This window comes from Leucopleurus acutus (genome assembly GCF_964270905.1).
Source record: "Leucopleurus acutus genome assembly, chromosome: 10".
Taxonomy (NCBI): domain Eukaryota; kingdom Metazoa; phylum Chordata; class Mammalia; order Artiodactyla; family Delphinidae; genus Leucopleurus; species Leucopleurus acutus.
Window position 1 is genome coordinate 1830675 of NC_139153.1, and position 18882 is coordinate 1849556.

Below are 18882 nucleotides of genomic sequence, written 5' to 3' on the forward strand. Positions count from 1 at the left end.
GCTGAGCCTGCACGTCCAGAGCCTGTGCTCCGCAACGGGAGAGGCCACAACAGTGAGAGGCCCGCGTACCACAAAAAAAAAAAAAAAAAAAAGTTGCAAATTTTCCTTGAAACAGTTTTCGTCACATCCATGTTTCCTTAGTTTTGCAATGTGGAATTATTATTAGTGCCTCCTAAATCATTAATGTGGAATCTACATCAGAAGACTTCTAAAGACCATTCATACATAAATATTAGATAAGACTATAATTCATTGGAGATTTTTGCATTTTTTAATTGAAGTAAAATTTACATACATTGAAATGCACAGATCTTAGTATGCAATTCAATACATTTCGAAAAATACCTACACGCATGTAACCAATAATCAAGATATAGAACCCCTCTATCACCCCAGAAAACTCCCTTGTTCCCACTTCTACTTAACTCTCCCATTCCAAGCAACTACCACTCTGAATTGTGTTGTAGATTATTCTGCCTATTTTCGAACTTCCTCTAAAAGGAATCATGCAGCGTGGACTCTTCTGTGTCTGGCTTCTTTTGCTCACTGTAATATTTTTGAGATTTTTTTTTTTATGCTGTTGTATGCATCAGTAGTTGGTTCCTTTTCATTACTGATTAGTATTCCACTGTACGGATATGTTGCAAATTGTTTACTCTCATACTGATAGGCATTTTTCTTTCCAGTTTTTTTTTTTTTCTGTGTGTCTTCTTGTGAACAAATATTTTGGTTTCACTTAGGTAAAACTTAGAAGTGGAATTTCTGGGGCTTCCCTGGTGGCGCAGTGGTTAAGAATCTACCTGCTAATGCACGGGACATAGGTTCGAGCCCTGCTCCAGGAAGATCCCACATGCTGTGGAGAAACTAAGCCCGTGTGCCACAACTACTGAGCCTGCGCTCTAGAGCTCGCGAGCCACAACTACTGAGACCGTGTGCCACAACTACTGAAGCCCGCGCGCCTAGAGGCTGTGCTCTGCAGCAAGAGAAGCCACCCAATGAGAAGACCGGGTACCACAACGAAGAGTAGCCCCCGCTCACCACTTAGCCCGCACGCAGCAACAAAGACCCAACACAGCCAAAAATAAAAATAAATAAAATTTTTTTAAAAATGGAATTTCTGGGCAGGTGTATGCTTTATAGGAAAACACCAGTCTTCCAAAGTGGCCATACCATTTTATACTCCCACAAGTAATATAGGAGCATTCGAGTCGTTCCTCATCCCTGCCAACACTTGATACTGTCTGTCTTTTTAACGTGAGCCATTCTGTTGGGTATGTAATGGGCCCGCACTTTGGTTTCAAATTGCATTTCTCTGATGACTAAGATGTGAGCATCTCTTCATGTGCTTATTGGCTATCTGTATTCTTCTTTTTGAAGTATCTGCTTAAGTCTTTTGTCCATTTTTAGAAACCGGGTTCCAGTGTCATTTGCTGAAAAATCAACTGACTGTGTTTGTCTATTTCTGGGTTCTCTGTTCTATCCCCGTGATCCACTTATCCTTTCTTACTCCAGTACAATGCTGTCTTTTGATTTCTGTAGCTGTATAGTAAGCCCTGAAATCATCCTGTGTAAGTCCTTCAGCTTTGCTGAACTTTTTTGGGATTGTTTTGGCTCCTCTGTGTTCTTCGCCCTTCATAAAAGCTTAAGAATTTATTTATCAATTTTTGCCAATGGTCTTCTGGGCTTTTGATTAGAATCAGATTAAATCTATAGATCAACTGGGGGAGATTTTCCATTTTAGCTAAATCAAGTCCTCCAGTCTATAAACATGGCAAACTTCTCCATTTATTTGGATCTTTAATTTCTCCTAGCAATGTTTTATATACAAATGCATTTTATATCCATATAAAATGTGAATGACTTATATACAAATAGTCAATGAAACTATGATTATGTAATTTTTTTAAAATTATGGAGTTCTAAATGAACTGATAAAAGACAGAGTGGGGAAAGCACACAGTAAATACTATATGGATAAGGGCCACTGGACACTCAGGATCTTTAAGTACTATAATAATGGTGATTTTATTTTATTTTATTTTATTTTGCGGTACGCGGGCCTCTCACTGCTGTGGCCTCTCCCGTTGCGGAGCACAGGCTCCGGACGCACAAGCTCAGCGGCCAGGGCTCACGGGCCCAGCCGCTCCGCGGCATGTGGGATCTTCCCGGACCGGGGCACAAACCCGTGTCCCCTGCATCGGCAGGGGGACTCTCAACCACTGCGCCACCACGGAAGCCCGGTGATTTGATTTTTAAGCACAGTAGTAACTCGTAGTGAAGAAAAATGATATTGGAAACAAGATTTTAGTCTGACTGCCGTTTTGTGTAAAACATCCTGACCAGCCTCATGTCTCATCACTTGTTCCAACGCTCATCACTCAGAGGTCTCTCCTATCTGTCCATGAAAGCTGTCCTCTTGCTTCCAGCTGACCACCACTTCCTGGGGTCAGGTCCTCCTCACCTCCTCCCTGGACCATTGAAATTACGTCCTAACTGGTCTCTGTATCCCCAGCTTTTCAGCTGCCAACTCATCCCATGTGCTAGACTCCAAAGTTACTCTTTAAAACATACACCTGCATGTGTAATATGTATTTGTTATCTCTCTTAAACAAAATGTTTCAGATACATTGCTTGTTTTTCTTTAATATGATATGGCAAATATATTCTCCAGATATCCATGGTAATTCTGTTAAATTAGAAATGACTAATTTCCCAGTAAATAAAAGAATATGCTTTGAATAATTTGATTAAGATGCCTGAATCATCACTATTTTTCTTATTTAATTATAAAATTATTAAATCTGAAAACATATGAAATTAAAATACTGCAGTAAAACAGAATACACCTCCTACCTCTGTGAAGAGATTAACTTCCCACCAAACCAAACCTCTAGACTGCAGAAGAAGCAAGCAGCAAGTTGAGTCGATTAATGATTTGCGTCTTCCTGCCTGTGACATAAATCATGATTTAAAATGTGGTTAGCGGGACCTCCCTGGTGGCACAGTGGTTGAGAAGCCGCTTGCCAATACAGGGGACACGGGTTCGAGCCCTGGTCAGGGAGGATCCCACATGTCGCAGATCAACTAAGCCCGTGCGCCATAACTACTGAAGCCTGCGCACCTAGAGCCCGTGCTCCACAACAAGAGAAGCCACGGTAATGAGAAGCCCGTGCACCACAACGAAGAGTAGCCCCTGCTCGCCGCAACTGGAGAAAGCCCGCGCGCAGCAACAAAGACCCAACACAGCCAAAAATAAAATAAATAAATAATTTTTTTAAAAAATGTGATTAGCAACGATGTAAATAAAATCCATACTACCTGGAAGCCCTGTATTCAAATGTATGGATAGTTTGCCATCATGTAAACGACCCTGAGAGAAGACTCTGATGTGATTTTCAAAATATAAACAAGCAAAAGGAAATTTCTACTCAACAGAATTACAGCTTTGTGCCTCAAAGTGGAACATACACTTCACTTTCAATCCATTCTACAAACCTGACATAATTATGCCAAGAAGAAAATCCAAAAACAGAAGACGTGGTGCGCTACTGCATGTCTGCTTGCCAAACTGGAAGGGAAGAAAGCAAGTCATTATGCTGCTTTGCCGTCCTGCGCATTCCAGCAGTTCCGACGGACAGAACAGCATCCATCATGCTTTGCATTACAATTTTTCTTTGCCACTTTCTCCCAGCTCATCATAACATAATTATATTCCATTTTTTCTAGCCAGGGGCTTCTATTTTCTCTCATTCAGGACAACAGCTGCAAACCCCAACCTTGATGCCTCCTCAAAATGATGAAATGTGTTTGCTTTTTGTTTCAGTCTTGGCAGTTCCAATTTTCACACTTCTGCTTGACAAATTTTCTTGCTGCCAAAAAATGCATTCAGCCCTGAAACTTTCATAGGGCTGAGCAAAGGAGCTCCCAGGGTACTTAGAACTTGCCTGTACTGTAATTTATCCCCAAGCCAAGTCATTCTGGAAATGTGTCGAGAGGACGTGCTGCTTTCATTCTTTTTATAGCTTCATAATTGCTAAAGGAGGACTGTCTTTGTGTCAAGCCCATCTGAACATTTTTATTCTTCCTTCTATTTATGTCTACTCACGTATACGTGCATCAAAGTTTTTGCTGAGGGTTGGGGACATCAGGCCAAAATCTTGTCAATAAAAATCCTATCCTTCATGGCAAAAAATCTAAGATTTTATGTGAATGGTAATACTAGTCAACATTTTTTTTTTGCATTATTCTGTGACAGACACCTTTCTCAGTGCTTTTGGTGAAATGCCTAATCCAGTCTCCATGCAAGTCATGAGGTGGGTGCCACTAGTATCCTCACTTTTCAGAGGACAAGGAGGCTGAGAGGGGTTTGAGAAAGCTGCTTGGGAGCCCACCGCAAACAGGGTGGAGCTGGTGTCAACTTCAGGCTGCTGGAGCCCAGTTCTCTCTGCCTTGCCCACCTGCCTCTCACCGTGGTCATCCCCAGTTCCCAGTACTCAGGAGGCCCAGAGCCCTCCTTCTACGCTGCCAGGAGTCCTAGGCTCCTTCCTCAGAAAGTCCACAATGGATATTAGAAACCTGATAGACAGTCAGAACTGGTTGCACCTTACACACTGAGCGCCTTGCTGAAATTTCTCTTCCTCATTATATACATTTTAAACTCCTATGGTCTTTATTTATTTATTTAAATAGTGGGACATAGGGTTGGGAAGGCAGGTCACACCTAGATTATAATGATGATGAAGCCCAGGTTTTTCTCTGATTCTCTGGAATTTATGGTAAGGACAGTGACAATCAGTGAAGGGTTATAAGGCCCAAAAATTGTTTAAATGAGTGATTTGGACCTATTATAGACAGGACCTCAGTGCCAGGCTACACAGGATATGTACTGCCCAGCTCCATGGGCTGCCTCCCAGTTACCCTGCAGTCCATGGCGTGTGCCCTATCTACATAATGTGATCACCCTAATCAGATACCTGGCGGAAATTTGCAGCTGGTTATAAAGATTGCTTTTCAGTAAAATGCTATGGTCTTGATCACACACTTTTATCTGAGTACTATCTGATTTCTTTCATCCCCAAGGGATGAAGTTGAGTAGGAAATACAGAGATTTGCAAGCCACCAGTGGACGGAGGCTCAGCGGCCACCTAAGAAGTCTGGCTGCACTGCGACTGCTGCACTGACAGAGACCTGTGGAAAGATGAGAGACAGACAGACACAGATGCCTGGGGAGCCCCAGCTGTTCAACTTTCCAGGTGCCAGACATGTGACAAGTGAGGCTTCCAGATAACCCGGCCCATCACCAACCACCTATAACCTCACAAGAGACCCCAAGCAAGGACTGCCCAGCTGATCCAGTCTAGCCCCAGACTCACAGGCAAAACAAATGGCGGCTACCTTTTAGACCGCCGCTTTGGGACTGTCTGTCACGCAGCCGCGGATAACTGAACACCACGTGAAACGTCATCAGAGAACAGCCAGGATAATATCCTAGTGAGCTCACGTCGTCACCAGATTTTTTTTTTTTCCTTTTGCCGAAGGACCCACCATTGTGATGAGCTTACAGCATCTTCGGGTGGATATGCCACGGTAGCACATGCATAGGTATCATTACCTGTCGGACGTGCATCCCTTAGACTGGGTCTTATTTGAGGACTGAGATAATTCATGGGTCATTTATTGAAGTTTTACCTGTCACCCGGGGACTGAGAAAAGTCTGTCCCCAAAACAAGAACCAAGGGGAAGGGCCTGAGAGGCAGATAAAGGAGGATCACTTTCTTGGCCAAGCAACAGGCAACACAACGTGTATGAGACGCCAAGTCGTGGGCCATGGGTGGTGCCTTCCTTGGGGACAGCGGCCAGGAGCGGGAAATAAGCACCCATGGCAAGAGCCTGTCTAGTTGTACCAGCCCCTGGGGACTCAGGAGGGAAGCAGGGAACAGCACAGGGCCCCCGTCCCCATCAAGGTTTCCAAACTAAGATCTTTTATGAGCTGAACACTTTTGACGCTTTTCGTAGGTTCATGGTTTTCTCTTTTGTTCCCCTTGATATTTAATAAGGTCTTACTGAAAACTCCATCCTACTTTTGGATACGCTACAAGAAATCACGCATGGCCGCGGCTTTAAAAGGGGAGTACTACGTCTTGAAGAGACAGGTATCTTCCCCCGTGTTCACTGCAGCACTATTCACAACAGCCAAAATGTAGGAACAACACAAGTGTGCATCAACAGATGAATGGAAACAAAACGTAGTCTGTGCAATGGATATGTGTGTATCCACCCCAGCCTTAAAATGGAACAGAACTCTGACACCTGCGACAGCACGGACGAACCCCGAGGACACTGTGCTCAGTGAAATGAGCCAGAAGCAGAAGGACCAACTCTGTACGGTTCCACTCACACGGAGTACCCAGAATAGGCAAATTCATAAAGACAGAAATTAGATCAGAGGCTATGAGGGCTGGGGGAGGGGGAGGGGGAGAGAGATGCAGTTTGGGAAGATGAAACTTTTCTGGAGATAATGGAGGTGATGGTTGCCCAACATCATGAATGTACTTAATGCCACTGAACTGCATACTTAAAAATGCTTAAAAGGGTAAATTCTATGTTATGTATGCTTCCACAGTAAAAACAGAGAGAGAAAGGGATACACATCCCCATCCAACAAGATGAACTTTATGGGGGACAGAACCAGGGCCACTTGGTCTAGTCACCCCTCTCTACATATAATTCTGCAGCCACTGCTAAAACCAGAGGTCTTCGTTTCATTGACTAAAGAATCCCTTCACTAATTATGATAAAATAATAATAATGACAAAAACAACACACATTTCCTGAGCACTTACTAATGTCACTCACTGTTCAAAACACATTTATTAACGCATTTAGTCACAACAATAACCTTATGAAGAACGTTCTAATTTTTAGTTGTGTGTGTGTGTGTGCATATATATACACACACGAGAGGAACAAGCAACAGTGAGCTTAAGTAACTTGCCAAGAGTCACAGAGCCGGTAAGGGGTCAGTAACTTAGTACCCAGCAGCTGGCCCTGGGTGGGAGCCACTGTGGCTCAGAGCCCCCCACAAACGAGGGGACAGACAGAGGAGCTGCCCATGAAGGAAGCTGGTGCCCCACAGAAGCAAGGGTCCTGCCGACTCGAGTGCAGGCTCAATATAATGAACAGATTACATGATGGAATGATGAGACTCAACTGGAAACAGGTTCTAAAACCTCCTCAGGTTTTGTTCTTTTTTATTTTTTGTTACAATTTACAAAAAAAGACACACTGTCCAACTACCAAGTGGCTTGAAACAGAAAACCTCTCTAAGTGCTCTATGCAGGCATCTAACTTCTCCCGGGAGGACGCAGCGGGCTCCAAGCACACCCTCCCCCTGCCCCGCCTTGCAGACCTGATCCTCTTTCGGAAGCCTCCCCTGCAAACTCAGCCCGAGTACCACAGGGGCTGCTGACCCCAGGAGGTGCCCTGTGCCGGAGCCAGTCAGGGCCTGGCATTCCCTGGCTGCAGCAGTGGGACAGGAAGGGCCATTTGACTGCTCAGTCTCCTGCCCATACCCCCCCACCCCCCACTGGGGTGCAGGGACAGAGCCAGACCCATGGGCACAAGCGGAGATTTCCTGTGGACCTGTGGGAAAGACATTCTAGAAGAGACGTTCTCTCCTCCTTTGGATGTTGACTGAAACCAACATATGAAACGGGGCAGCTGGGGACCAATAGAGACACGAAGCTGGAGCCTCCGGGTAACCCTGCTGCAGCTCCAGCTCCAGCTTACCCACTCGGCCGTAAACCTGGACCACCAGTGACTTAAACACTCTCTCATCTCTTTCTTGTTTAAACAAATCCAAATTAGGGTTTCTGTTAACTACAGCCAAGTGTGTCTAACTGATTTATGTGTATTATAACTGATACATACATACACACACACACACACACACACACTCAAAACTTTACGCACTAAACGAAGTTTCTTCCTGATATGTCACCCTAAGTATACACAAATTCAGGCTTGGTGGTTTTACATATAGTGTGTCAAGTAAATTAACAGAAAGTGAATACAAACACTTGAGACCAGAACTATTTATTAGAGTTGTCACCAAACAAGCTCCAGTTATTATGGTGCTATTACAGACATAGAATAGTAATATAATTCCCCAGGCAGGTGTAGCCAAGCACTTACGTGAAGACCTTGGGCTCGAGGGTGAAACAAACCAGAGTCCCAGCCACACCTCTGCAGTTTTCTCTCTGGCTGTGTGACCTGAGGTGACTTGCTTAACCTCTCTGAGCCTCAGTTAAATTAGGTTAAATTATCTGCAGAAGGTAATAAAATTATCAAATTGCAAAAACAGGATGAGAATCTATATTGCCTTCTGGCTCCAAGGCCCATGCTCTTTCCACTAACCCACACTTACATTTAAGGGAGTGCCCTACAGAACTGGTAATGAAGTGGACCCGTGTGACAAATCAAAGCTCTGCTAAACAATCTCAGCCACTTGCTGCTTGTGCGCTGATCCCCAGCTTCCTGGTTTTCTCCTCATTCATCCTTAATGAGCACGGAGTTCCTTTAAAACCAATTCCCAGCTCTGTGGGCCAGGATCTTTGAGGAATGTGCCCTCGGGCGCATCCTCCTCCTGCCTTCTTGGTGTCCCCTTATCACCTGTCTGGAACTGCCCTTCTCCTCCTGGAACCCATCAGACTGCTTCTCTTCCTCCTCAGGTGAAGGAGCCCTTTGCACAGATCTTTTGCAATCAGGCCCTATGATCCTGAAATGGAGAGAGAAGGAGAGACCAAAGAGGAAAGGTCCTCAGGGATTGCAAGAGCTTTGTTTCCCAACAAGTTGGAACAGAACCATCTACTAGACTGTGTGAGCCTCAGGTCAATGGCTTTAAATCCTGAATTATAAATAAACCAACTACTTTGTGATAAGGGTCCAGACCTCCTGAAGGAGAAACACTTAGCTCAGGAAAGAAATTAAACCCAAGAGGAGCCAAATTATTAAGTGAGCTGTTCTAACAACATCTCAGTCCTTGAAACGGAAAGCTACTGAATCCCTTTCTTAACAAGAGGCCACGTGGACCATTGGAAATTGTGTTCAGAGACGAGTCCCACTGTCTAGTGTGACGTATTTATTACGATTTATGATTACACGTGAACTCTCTAGCCCATGCCCCAAATAATTCATCTCTTCTAAGAGACATTATTAGTGTTCACTAACAATGAGCTTGTTTGTGGTACCTTTGAGCTGGAATCATGGGGTCCAGCAACCCCTTCATTTTGCAGCGGGGAAACCAAGATACAGAAGGGCTGCCCAGTTCATAAGCAAACTCAAAATGAGAAGCCATAGCTCCCAGCCCGGTAAACTGCCCACTGGCCCATTCCATCTAACCTAACACATCTCCTCCTCGTATCTTCATGTTGCAGAGCTCGCTGCTGGAAGCTACACGGGCTAAAGATGTCCAAGGTACATTAAATTAAAACGCAAGTGACGGAGTACATGCAGCGCACAAGTCCACTCATATAAATGGTGTGGGGACTGCCACCTTAGCCGGTCCATTCCAAGTGATCTCAGGGCTTCTGCTGGAAATGTGCGACAAAAGAAGTGCTCTCTCTTTCCTACTGGCTGTGAATAAAGAGCCCCCAGGAGCAGCCAAACAAGAGGGGATGAGAACCCGCTTTGGGGCAGGAGGAGGGAGAGAAAGCAGGTATCACGAGAGTCTTGAGCTCCCAGATCAGGCCTCACGCAAAACAAGCCCCACCTCCAGGCTTTCCAACTACCTGAGCCAATGCCCTGCCTTTCTGGTTCAAGGAGGAGCTCACCTGAACTGCCTGCACTGATGCAGCTCAGGCAGCAGGGAAGGTTTGGACGGATGCAGAAGAAACTGTTACACGTTCCTCGTTATCCTTCAGGTATGGAAATGGTGGGGACTCAGGGGGCTTTGCTTTCTACTTTTCAGCCTTCTGCACAGTTTGAATTTTTATTTTTATAATAATGAGTAAATAAATGTTTCTGAATGACTGGAAAAAATACTTCTGATGAAAACTCAAGCTTGAGTGTCAGGTCCCCTATAATCTCTATGACAACGGTGAGGGCTGATTAGTAGGGAAGGTGGCCTCCTTTCTGATATCAAGTTGGATCTTTCCTGTCCCTTTTTTACACATTTAAGATGAGATTATATAAAGGTTATTTAAGGAAGATATATCACAGTCACAAATTATAATTTAAAGTAATCGATTACTTATAATGTATTTGTGGACAAATTACAGAAACACAGAATAAATGACAATCACTTGAATGATTTAAATCTGGTTGAATTCAGAAAAATGTTTTGGTGGCTAATTCCAAACTACAATGAGGTCCTCAAATCTCTGGACGTGACTCTCAGTTATGACACTCATAAAAATATCTAATTAGATTAATAAAACATATGGATAAGAAAACTGATAGCATGATAATCAAATTTCCATATGACACTGAACTATGAAAAATAATTTATATTTTACCCAAACACATTCTAAGAAAGACCTCAGGAGGTTGGTAGGCTAGTCAAATAGAAGAAGATAGAATTCAATTGGAATAAAGATAGGGCTCTGAATTTACACAGAAAAAAATGACTGAAAAATACCCTGGGATTGTGGGAGACTTTGCATCACAGCGGCACAAATTTTGTCTCCTCACGTAAGCATTAATCACTGTAGAACAAAGCTTCCCCCAAATTAGTACACATGGAATCCAGGGCCAGGGGTGGCTTTTCACATGTGAACTAGAGTTGCCTCCCAGGTCTGGCTCTGAGATTCTAGCATGAAACGTCCTTCGGAACCTTGGGTATACTTAGCCACCCCCCACATACAGAAGAACCAGCCTCACCATTTTCAGTTCCATCACTGTTTTTACCTCATGTGTTTTTCAACTCCACCTTTTGGTGTACGCACATTTAGAACTGCTATTCCTTCTTGGTGAATTATGTAATGTCCTTTTCCGTCTCTGGTAATTTGTTGTTGTTCTTCTTCTTCTGAAGTCTGCTTCATCTGATATTAGTATAGCCACTCCTGCTTTTTTTTGATTAATATTTGCATGGTATGTTTTTCCATCCTTATACTTTTAACCTACGTACATCTTTATATTTGAAATGAATTTCTTACACACAGTATACAGTTGGGTCATTTTTACCTACTGTGTCAATCTCTGTCTTTTAATTTGTATATTTAGACTATTTCCATCTGATGTAATTTTGATACGCTATGGATTAACTCTGGAATTTGGGGGAGGGGAATGTTTTCTGTTGATTTCCTCTCTTTTTCATTTCTGTTTTCTTTTTCCTGACTTACTGATATTTTTCAAAATTCCATTTAAGTGTATCAATACTCTTTTAAGTGTATCACTTTACATTGATTTTTTAGTGGTTGTATATTATATACATAAGTTATCACGGTCTATGGCGTTGACATTTCACTTGTTCAAGTCAAGTGTAGGAACCTAACCTTACTTATATCCCTCAACTGTCCCCCATTTATGACTGTTTTATATACTTTATATACCCTACATATTTTGAGAATCACATCAAACATGGTTTTAATTTTTCCTTCAGTCATCAAACAGAATTTAGAAAACTAAAAAGGAGAAGGAAAATTTATGGTATTTACCCTTATTTTTACCCTTACTGTGTTTTTTCTTCTTCCCTGATATCCCAAATTTCCTTCTTTTATCATTTCCTTTCTGTTTCAAGAAGTTTCTCTGGTTATTTTTTCAGCTGGCAACATGTTTTCCTTCATCTGAAAATGTCTTAATTTCCCTAAAAGATGTCTGCTGGATATAGAATTCAGTATTGATAGTTTTTGTTGAACTTCATGGTTTTTTATGAGAAATCCACTTGCATTCTAATTGTTTTTCCCACATACATAAGGTGTCATTTCTCTCTCAATGCTTTCAAGATTTTTAATTTGTCTTTAGTTTTCAGGGTTTTATTTCAGACGCACACAAACCAATCCTGGCATGGATTCCTCTGGGTTGTTCTGATTGGGGTTTCCTCAGCTTCTTGAATCTTTAGGTTTATGTATTTTGCCAAAGTTGGAAAATTTTGAGCCATTATTCTTTGAGTACGTTTTCAGCCCCAACATTTCTCTCCTCTCCTTCTGGAACTTCAATGACACAACTGTTAGACCTTTTATTACTGTCCTCCAGGTGTCCCAGAGCTCTGTTCATTTTTTTCAGTCCTTTATCTTTGTTTTCCAGATTGAGCAATTTCTATTGTTCCAGCTCCAAGTTCACAGTTTCTTTTCTCTTGTCTTCTCCATTCCTATTTCGCCCATCCACTGATTTTATTATTATTGTATTTTTCAGTTCTAAACTTTTCATTTGGTTCTTTTTGCCTTGTATTTTTTGCTGAGACGTTCTATGTTCCCACTTGTTTCAAGCACATTTTCAATTGCTTGTTGCAACATTTTTTATGATGGCTGCCTTAAATCCACTTCAGATGATTCCAACATTTGTGTTATTTTGGTATTGCTGTCTGTTGACTGTCTTTTGTCATTCGAGTTGACATGTTCCTGGTTCTTGGCATGACTCGTGATTTTTTATCATACCCTGGACATTTTGTGTGTTATGTTATGAGCCTCTGGATCTCATCTAACACTTCTCTTTTTGCAATAAGCCTCCCCTGCTGCCAGTGAGGGAAGGAGGGTGCTGCCTGTCACAGCAAGTGCACCACTCAGCCTCCAGCACAGACCTCATCACTGCTGAGCAGGGCTGGGAGTTTAGGCTCTCGACTAGACCTCCACGGATACCTGCCTGGCCAAGGAGAGAAGGACACCTTATTACTGATTCTCAAGTGGCCTCTGTTAATGCTGCAGGGAGAGGGGCTTGTTACCATTGGGTATAAGTCCTGGTTCCCGCCTGGCCTTCTCTGATACCCGCCAGTTGGGAAGGGGGTCATCTCATAACAACTGGGTGAGAGGGAAAGTCCAGGCTCCTCATTTAGCCTTTGCTATGGGGAAGAACTGGGGCCACAGTTTTCTCTGGGGTGTTTGGCAGGAGTAGAACGATTATTGTCTAGAAGTTTTCTGTCTAGAACTTCCCTGGTGGTGCAGTGCTTAAGAATCCACCTGCCAATTCAAGGGACCTGGGTTCGAGCCCTGGTCCGGGAAGATCCCACATGCCGCAGAGCAACTAAGCCCATGCACCACAACTACTGAGCCTGCAAGCCACAACTACTGAGCCCACGTGCCACAACTACTGAAGCCTGTGTGCCCAGAGCCTGTGCTCCGCAACAAGAGAAGCCCCACCACAACGAGAAGCCCACGCACCGCAATGAAAAGTAGCCCCCTCTAGCTGCAACTAGAGAAAGCCCGCATACAGCAATGAAGACCCAATGCAGACAAAAATAAATTAATAAATTAATTTTTTTTTAAGTTTTCTGTCTAGCTAAGCTATCCTTTTCCTGGTTCTCTGGCTAAAGAGAATTTTATCAAGGTATTTTGGGTCTGTTCTCATTGGTGTTTCCAGGTTGTCATCTTCTGCAGCAACCATTCATTCCAGGGCACACAAGGCAAAAGGAAAACCCAGAGAACTCACTGCTGTGCCATTCGTCAGATCCCAAGATCCCTGATGGTCTGCCTTTTCCTTTCCACCTTTCAGAGTCTTTTCATCTTTGTTTTATAAATAATGTCCAGGGTTTTTAGCTGTACTTAGCAGGAGGAATAGGGAAAAGTTTAACTACTCCACCTTATCCAGATCCACTATTCATTTCCTCGCTTTTAAAAAAAACTGTTTTATCACTTATGTATATCTCTCTAAATGGTACGTCATCCAATTTTCCTATCTTTGGAAAAGTTATCATACTGTGACTTGTCTTTTCAATTCAATGTTATGATTCTAAGGTGCATCCCTGTTGCTGCATTTGGCAATGGTCCCCTAATTTCCATTGCTACGTAATACTCCATCCTGACTAGAACACAATTTACTATGCATTTTTCTGCTGATGGACACTGCTGCTTCTGGTTTTTTGCTATTGTGCACACCGTCACAATATACTTTCTTATACAAGGTTCCTATTGCACAGAGGCAAGAATGTCTCAGGAGTGGAACTGTTGTGAATGTAAAAAATCATTGAATTTCATCAAACTGAAACTAAAATCATTTGTAAGGAAAATGTTATCTAAAGCTTTCCTCCGGCCATTAAGTATCAGTTTCTTGGACTTCTTCATCTGCTCTACAGCTCTTTCCATCTCTCTGCTCTGTCTTCTGTGGTATTAACTATACCCTAAGGCAGACTCCCTCCACAATCCCAAGGCGACTGCCAAAAGCTCCCCAATGCTAAATGGCCTAGGACTTTCCTAGGGTGTGGGTCCGATCCCTGGTAGGGGAGCTAAGATCCCACATGCCTCGTGGCCTTCCTCCTGCTGGTCCAGAAGGAAAAGAGAGAAGTTTTGCTCCAACATTCCCAAGAGAACTGTTGACATCACTAACATTTAACCTTAGTAACTCACCACATTTGATGGACTGGGAACAAGGACCAGGGAAGAACAAAGCTGCAGTAACAATGTGGGTGGTAGACAGGCACCTGGATCCCCTCACCAGTTAGGGGACTTTCCAGTCTGGCCGCATAATGCAAACAATTCAAATTCCTCTTCAGTCAAAACTGAAGACAGTGTCCTGGACTGTTCAGCTACTCCACTAGCATTGACTGAGCACCCCCAGCGCACCAGGCAACACCCTGCATGTTGAAAGGGTGAACGGGACACAGCAAGGCCCCTGCCTTTTGCCAGAGGCTAAGGAAACAAAGATAAAGATAGTACATTCCTTAGCCTTCAAAGATCTCACAGTCTGGTACAGTCAAATAGGCACACGACTGTAATACAGCATGGTTAGGGACTGTGAGAGGCCATTTTACAGATGAAACAACTAACTCTCAGAGAACTTGAGTGACTTGCCCAAGGTCACACAGCTAGTTATGGAAGAGCTAGGAGGAGTCAAACTCCAATCTCAGAATCTCAGACTCCAAAGTCACACTCCAACTACGCACTGCATTGTTACCATAAACAGCACTTAAAGTAAGTGTTCCCTACAATTTACCCTTTCTGATGGAAACCCAGAAATTAGCAGTCAATACAAGAGGTCAGCTGCATGTAGAAGTGCCCCTCTTAAGAGGTGTTCTGCAATTTGGAGGAGGTGGGAGAGATGGAGGACCAGTGTGGAGTCAACAGCACCGAATGAAGTGGTGGAAGGAACAGAGGCTTATAGCCAGCCAGACCTGATCTCCGCCTCAGCTCTGCCACTCCTGTGTGAACATCACTGTGTCATTAAACTGCTCTGACACTCGCTTTGCTCACTTGGAAGATGCTGCTGCTCACATCACGGGCAGGCTGAGGAGTCATCAGGATAACATGGTGATACATCAAAGGCACTTGCCCACATTAGACACTCAAGGAGTGCTAGGCTTTAAACGTGACCAAATGCAAGACAGGGCCATGCAGGGAGTTACAGCACAAGCCAGGGAAAAAAAGAAACCCCTCAGAAAGGGAAGTGAGGATGAGAATTTGACAGCATTATTGCTATGAGAGAGGAGCACAGGCACCAGGAAATGAACTCTGCCTTTTCTCAGGGTCCACCTGAGCTGTACTTACTGGAATCACCTAGGCTGCTGGTTAAAGATGCAGGTTCCTGAGTGTGGTGACCATGGTTTAGAAAGTGTGCTTACTGATGCTTACATTAAATGGCTCAGATTATTACTTCCACTGCCTCAGTTCAGAACTGACTGACCTAGAGTTGGACACCATAAGCCTTCATTATTGGTGAGTACTTGGTTGTTTTCCAAAGTGCATGGACATGTAACATTCTCCAGGATTAGACCACATGCTGGGCTACAAAGCAAACCTTGGTAAATTTAAAAAAATAGAAATCGTATCAAGCATCTTTTCTGGCCACAACACTATGAGATTAGAAGTCAATTACAAAAAAAAAAAAAAACTAAAAAACACAAACACACAGAGGCTAAACAATATGCTACTAAACAACCAATGGATCACCAAAGAAATCAAGGATGAAACTAAAAAATACCTAGAGACAAATGAAAACGAAAACACGACGATCCAAAATCTTTGGAATGCAGCAAAAACAGTTCTAGGAGGGAATTTTATATCCAGATAATCTTACCTCAAGAAACAAGAAAAATTTCAAATAAACACCCTAACCGTACATCTAAAGCAACTAGAGAAAGAAGACCAAACAAAACCCAAAGTTAGTAGAAGGAAAGAAATCATAAAGCTAAGAGCAGGAATAAATGAAATAGAGATGAAGAAAAATATAGAAAACATCAATGAGACTAAAAGCTAGTTCTTTGAAAAGATACACATAACTGATAAACCTTTAGCCAGACTCATCAAAGAAAAAAGGGAAAGGGTTCAAAATCAATAAAATTAGAAAGGAAAAAGGAAAAGTTACAACTGACACCACAAAAATACAAAGGATTGTAAGAGAGTATTATAAGCAACTATATGTCAATAAAATGGACAACCTAGAAGAAATGGACAAATTCTTAGAAAGGTAAAATCTTCCAAGACTGAACCAGGAAGAAATAGAAAATATGAACAGGGGACTTCCCTGGTGGCACAGTTGCTAAGAATCTACCTGCCAATGCAGGGGACATGGGTTCGAGCCCTGGTCCGGGAAGATCCCACATGCTGTGGAGCAACTAAGCCCGTGTGCCACAACTACCGAGCCTGCACTTTAGAGCCCGCAAGCCACAACTACTGAAGCCTGCACACCTAGAGCCCGTGCTCCACAACAAGAGAAACCACCACAATAAGAAGCCCGCGCACCACACAAAGAGTAGCCTGCTCGCCACAACTAGAGAAAGCCCACGTGCAGCAACGAAGACCCAACATAGCCACAAATAAATTTATTTTAAAAAAGAAAATATGAACAGACCAATCACAGGTACTGAAACTGAAACTGTGATTTAAAAACTTCCAACAAACAAAAGTCTGGACCAGATGGCTTCACAGGCAAATTCTATCAAACACTTAAATAAGAGTTGACACCCATCCTTCTGAAACTATTCAAAAAAAACTGCAGAGGGAGGAACACTCACAAACTCATTCTACAAGGCCACCATCACCCTGATAACAAAACCAGACAAAGATACCACAAAAAAAGAAAATTACAGGCCAATATCACTGATGAACATAGACACAAAAATCCTCAACAAAATATTACCAAACCAAATACAACAACACATTAAAAGGATCTTATACCATGATTAAGTGGGATTTATCCCAGGGATGCAAGGATCCTTCAACATACGCAAATCAATCAATATGATACACCACATTAACAAACTGAAGAATAAAATCCATTTGATCATCTCAAATGGATACAGAAAAAGCTTTCGACAAAATTCAACACCCATTTATGATAAAAACTCTCCAGAAAGTGGGCATAGAGGAAACCTACCTCAACATAATAAAGGCCATATATGACAAACCCACAGCTAACATACTCAGTGGTGAAAAACTGAAAGCATTTTCTCTAAGATGAGGAACAAGACAAGGATGTCCTCTCTCACCACTATTATTCAATATAGTTTTGGAAGTCCTAGCCACGGCAATCAGAGAAGAAAAGGAAATAAAAGAAATACAAATTGGAAAAGAAGAAGTAAAACTGTCACTGTTTGCAGATGACATTATACATAGAAAATCCTAAAGTTGCCAGCAGAAAACTACTAGAGCTCATCAATGAATTCAGTAAGGTTGCAGGATACAAGAGTAATACTTAGAAATCTCTGGCATTTCTATACACCAACAACAAAAGATCAGAAAGAGAAATTAAGGAAACAATCCCATTTATCATCACATCAAAAAGAATAAAATACCTAGGAATAAACCTACCTAAGAAGGCAAAAGACCTGTACTCTGAAAACTGTAAGACACTGATGAAAGAAATCGAAGCTGACACAAAGAGATGGAAAGATACACCATGTTCTTGGATTAGAAGAAGCAGTATTGTCAAAATGACTATACTACCCAAGGCAATCTACAGATTCAATGCAATCCCTATCAAATTACCAATGTCATTTTTCACAGAACTAGAAGATGAAAAATTTTAATTTGTATAGAAACACCAAAGACTTTGAATAGCCAAAGCGATCTTGAGAAAAAACAACAGAGCTAGAGGAATCAGGCTCCATGACTTCAAACAATATTACAAAGCTATAATCACCAAAACAGCATGGTACTGGTACAAAAACAGAAATAGACATCTATGGAACAGGATAGAAACCCCAGAAATAAACCCACACACCTATGGTCATTTAATCTATGACAAAGGAAGCAAGAATATACAATGGAAAAAGACAGTCTCTTCAATAAGTGGTGCTGGGGAAAATGGACAGCTACATGTAAAAGAATGAAATTAGGACATTCTCCAATACCATCCACAAAAATAAACTCAAAATGGATTAAAGACCTAAATATAAGACTGGATACTGTAAACTCTTAGAGGAACATAGGCAGAACACTCTTTGACATAAGTTGCGGCAATATCTTTTTGGATCCACCTCCTAGAGTAATGAAGATAAAAACAAAAATACACAAATGGGACCTAATTAAACCTAAAAACACACAGCAAAGGAAACCATAAACAAAACAAAAAGCCAACCCACAGAATGGGAGAAAATATTTGTAAATGAAGTGACCGACAGGAATTAATCTCCAAAATATACAAACAGCTCATGCAGCTCAATATAAAAATAATAAACCAATCAAAAACTGGGGAGAAGATCTAAATAGACATTTCTCCACAGAAGACATACAGATGGCCAAAAAGCACATGAAAAGATGCTCAAGATCACTAATTATCAGAGAAACGCAAATCAAA